Raw genomic sequence first — 5498 nt, forward strand, 5'->3', positions numbered from 1 at the left:
TGCTGGGAGAATGCCTGACGCCATCTGTTAAGCAGGTGGAGGTAATATGATGGTCTGGGGTTGCTTTGGTGCTGGTAAGGTGGGAGAGATTGTACAGGGTAAAGGGATTCTGAATAAGGAAGGCTATCACTCCATTTTGCAACGCCATGCCATACCCAGTGGACAGCACTTGATTGGAGCCATTTCATCCTACAACAGGAACATGACCCTAACAACACACTCCAATGGTGCAAGAACTATTTAGAGCAGAAGCAGGCTGCTGGTATTCTATCGGAATGGAGTGGCCAGCGCAGTCACCAGATCTGAACCCCATTGAGCTGTTGTGGGAGCAGCTTGACCATTAGGTACGCAAGAGTGCCCATCCAACCAATCCAACTTGTGGGAGCTGCTTGAAGCGTGGGTAAATTTCTCCAGTTACCTCAACAAATTAACAGCTAGAATGCCAAAGGTCTGACAGCTGTAATTGCTGCAAATGGAGGATTCTTTGACGAAAGCAAAGTTGATGTTAAAAAAATCGTATTTCAATACAAATCATATTTCTAACCTTGTCAATGTCTTGACTCTTTTCTATTCATTTCACAACGTATGGTGGTGAATAAGTGTGACTTTTCAGGAAAACACAAAATTGTTTGGGTGACCCCAAACTTTTGAATGTAGTGTATATAGTATATATATACTATATATATATATATATATATATATATATATATATATATAAAAACATAGTCATTGTTTGTAACTCATGTGGAAAGAAAAAAATATTTAAGAGAGTAATTTTCCCGGAGACGTGAGAAACAAGAGTGGAGAGAGAGTGAGAGCAAAAGAAAGAGAGCGTGCACAGCTGCTGTTCTACTCTCATCATCCTGCTGCTGATGGTAAGAAAAACATTGTCTCTCAATTCTCTCCCTCTTTCTCATTACACAACTCTCCCTCATTGGCACAACATCACAAGGATCAACATGCACGCACACCAAGACACACACACACACACACACACACACACACACACACACACAATGTGTGTGGGAGCAGTCAATGGGTGTTAGGGGTGGGGGTATCTCAGCTGTTGGGCCTGTCAAAAGCCTGGGAAAGTGGCGTGTCCCTCCTCACAGCCGCCTTAACCCTCCCAGTCCAGCCTACTCACAGTTTCCCTGTCCCTTAGCCATGTCTTGGTGAAACTTGAAGCCCTGATTCTGATCATTTTTGCGAGATGACTGTGTACTGGGGTAGCAGAGCAGCACAGGATGGCTTAAACAACAATTTGGGCACAGACATGAAAGCCTTTATTTGCCAATGATTCATGAGAAGTTGTGAGTGAGTGATTTCAGTTTGCACAAAAATGAACACAATCTATGTGCTGATCAATGTCATTGGAAACTATTTGGAAAAAAATACCTGGCAGGTGGCGTCTATCACGTCCTACATTGTTGTTTAGAAGGAACAGTCACAGCGCCTATACCACGACCATGGCTGCCAGGAGTTTCCCACAGGACACTGATTGGTTTGGTAAGCTGTTTCCATTTACGTGTGATCTGGATGCTATGATTCTCAAGCGATCTTGTGATATCACGGAATCCAGCAAAAGAAGTAGGCCTGATAGCTAATGTGTAACTGAAAAGTGGAAAAATACAAGTCAGAAATGCATTGGGCCATTTTGCATGACTTTCTTAACACAGACTCACTCCCATCTCATCAAATACTGATACTGATACTCAGAGGCGGGTAGTATTGAGTTACATTTACTCCGTTACACTTACTTGAGTAAGTTTTTGAAAAAAATATACTTCCAGGAGTAGTTTTAAATCACTATATTTTTACTTTTACTTGAGTAGATTTGTGAAGAAGAAAGGCTACAATGGCTCGTTACTTTTCTTTTTACCTCTTTGGTATTCTACGCATCATTGTTTTTACCCCCGCGTACGTCTCATTTTGATGTTTCATTTTGACAGAGACTTCTGCCAAAGGCTCTACCACGTGACTGTGTTTCACCAAACAAACGTAGTTGTGCAGTCTCGTCATGTTTCGTCATACTCAATCTCATCGGCGGGACTTTGGCTGTCTATAGGCGCCGGGACAGGTTAGCTTCAGTACGGTCGGAGCAAAATTAAAATGTCAGAGTCAACCGTCGGCAATGCAGACACAGAAGAGGAGGAACACCCGTGGCCTCATGTCGAAAGTATGTTTATTGTAGTAAAAGTGAAAAACAGAAGCAACATTATGCGGTGTTTTCTCTGTCTACCAAGACAAACGGAAATTTCAGCATTCAAGAACTCAACATCTAACTTGAGGAAACATGTAGCTGTAAGTTTCCTAAATGTGTTGTTTTTTGCTGTGGATAGGCAAATGTTTGTCTTTTAGGTTACATGTGTTTTTTAGCCTATATATTGCTATATACTTATATCCATCCATTCAAATTTGACGTGATAGCTAAGTCTCTCTTTTAATATTAGAAGTGCCGGGATTCCATAACTACTAGCTAGAATTGCCGTGAGCGGTCATTTTGACCACCAGATCACTCTATAATCTCTCATTCATATCGGAAAAATATGATGTGGAAATTCATTCAACATAATCTCATAACAGGCAAATCACACCAAAAAGTATCTTATTCTTATTTGTCCTGCTCGGACCATGCTCCACTGCCCTTTTTTCCTCCATTAACTCTGCTCTCAGCTCCTCTGCATTGCTGCATGTACATCTTTCGGACAATTTCACTGCTGGTGAACTCCTTGGAGAGGATGTGTGCAATGATTCAAGCCAGTTCGAGGATGTATAAAATTATATGAACACGTAGGCAGCCACCGGCCATCTAGCTCCGTGTACCGCGTCTATCACAGAGCGAGCCCCCGGCGCTGCCTTCTGATTCAGAACAGAGTCCATTCACGGCATATTTATTGTGGTAGCCAGCGTTACCGACTCTGGCTTTGCCTTTGGCCCATTGCTGATGCCCACAGTTGTTACCATAGACAGTTAAAGTTACTTGTTACTCGAGACCGCTTATGACGTTTCTCCGACAGAGACGCTGATAGTTACTAAGCAACCAATATGCAACCCTGCGAAATAATAAAAACAATACAATACTGTGGAAATCTGAGCAGTCAGTATGATTATGTATGGCCAAAATAGGTAAAAGCTATTTTATTTTACTTGCCTATTGTGTAATGTCATGTGTATAAAACCATTTTAAATGAAAATATAGACTCTTTTAGAAAAAGTCAGGTACCAGCAGGATTGTATTTTTGTATTTTTTTTCTCCCTGTAACCTCAGATATTTTTTTTATCCACAGAGGATTCATCCCAACAAACTGTCTGAGTACACAAACTTACTGGAGAACCACAGAAAATGCAAGTCCTCCTCTTCCAGTGATACTCCTGTGAAAAATGCAAAAATCACAGCCTTTTCTGCCCCAGGGCGGGTAACACAAGCAAAGCTTGACAAGCTGGTACTAAACTTTGTATGTGAGGCCAACCAACCATTTTCTGTGGTTGAGACACCATCCTTCAAGACTTTGATTAAAACCTTGCAACCTCATACAGTAATGATGACAAGGAAAACGTTATGCACAAGAATACAAGAAGCTGCAAAACACAAGAAGAGCATAATCATCAAAAAGCTGAGTGCTGTGAACTCTGTTGCTACCACAACAGACTGCTGGTCTGCCAGACAACGTAGCTACTTAGGTGTCACCTGTCACTGGATAGACAACACCTCACTGGAGAGGCACTCCGCTGCATTGGCTTGTAGACCTGTCAAAGGCTCGCATACGTTTGATGTCCTTGCTGCTGCATTAGAGGAAATACATTCTGAGTACCACATAAGGGAAAAAGTAACCAGGACAACAACAGACAGTGGCTCAAACTTCCTGAAGGCCTTTCGATTATATGGTGAGGAGAAAGAGGAGGAAGCCACCAATGTACAAGAGGAGAGTGACTCCACCCTTGATGATGCAACAGAAGATCAGAGTGAGTCAGAGGTGGAGTATCAAGATGTGTCTGCTATTCTGGATGACAACACAGGCCTTGAGTACCAACTTCCAAGGCATCAAAAGTGTGCATGCCATCTACTCAATCTCATATCCACAGTTGATGCCACTGCAGGAGAAGCTACAAACGAAACCTACAAGAGGCTGTCTCGGTCTGCTTTTGCAAAATGTCATGCTCTTTGGAATAAAACCAGCAGGTCCACCATGGCCCATGAAGCAGTGGAACGTGAATGCAAGCTGCAGTTTCTCCGACCCAATCAGACACGCTGGAGCTCCCTGTTCCTTGCTGTAGAAAGGATTGTGCGCATTCATCGAGAGCAAGGAGAACAAGCAATTCGCAATGTCTGGACAGCATTAAAGATAAAGATGTAAGTTGACAAAATTTATATTTTCTTTTTAAAGAATAATACAAATAATATACCTGGCTGATTAATGGGTTGTCTCAAGTTTTCTTTGGATACTGATTTATTTTGTTTTTATTTATTTGTGTATTTAACATGTACAATGCATAATAGACATTGGAACAGAAGTAGCTATAAGTTATCTTTTATTGTTACATCTTTTATAGGTTCAATCCAGTTGAAATGGGGTTTCTAGTCGGGTATGCTGCTGTGATGAAGCCTGTTGCCATGGCCCTTAATATCCTCCAAGGGGAATCATCTGTGCATATGGGCCTCCTGCTGCCAACACTTTACCAGTTGTCGGACATGCTGAAGAGGTTGGAGTCAACTTGCAAAATGTGTACACCTCTTGTTAACGCCCTCCAGCAAGGGATCCAGAAACGGTTTGGAGACGTCATGAAAGAACCTGAGCTGCGGCAGCAATACTCCTACCAAGATTCAGAACATCCTGGACCACAAAGGAGAACATCTTAAAAGCTGGTAGATATACTTGTTTATCACTTGAAATGTGAACCAGTAGACATTGACCTATATAAATCTGTAAAATGTTACTGTCATTTAAGATTATAGCTTGTCGGTAACAAACCACAGGGTGGCAATAAGCTCAGTTAGCTTTTAAAGTCAAACACCATCAGCTTGACAGCCTATACAGTAGAAGGATATGAATAATGTGCAGACCTACATTTAAAAAAAAAATAATTATCTTGTCACAGGCCTTGACTACATCAGAAGTCACCTTGACGCCGACTTGGATGATGTCACCAGTACAAACAGCAGCCTCTCTGATGAAGACGACTTCTTTGCATCCATGGAGTTAGGAAAATCACAAGTAGGAAAGCTGGAGAGGTACCTTTCATGTCTGTCCCCTGCAGGTATGGATCTACTCCACACCTTTCCTCACATCAAGAAGCTATCACTCAAAGTTAACACAGGTCTTCCTGCATCTGCAGACTGTGAGAGACTGTTCAGTCATGCAGCTTCAAAGCAAGAACCTTAAGAGCCAACTACTGTTGAAGCTTAATAATCACATAAGTGAGTTATTTTTTGGTGAAATTGTTTGTTTCTGCCTGTTTTGTCTCACTCACTCACTCACTCACTCATTCACACACACACA

Source organism: Etheostoma spectabile, chromosome 7 (genome assembly GCF_008692095.1).
Source record: "Etheostoma spectabile isolate EspeVRDwgs_2016 chromosome 7, UIUC_Espe_1.0, whole genome shotgun sequence".
Lineage (NCBI taxonomy): Eukaryota > Metazoa > Chordata > Actinopteri > Perciformes > Percidae > Etheostoma > Etheostoma spectabile.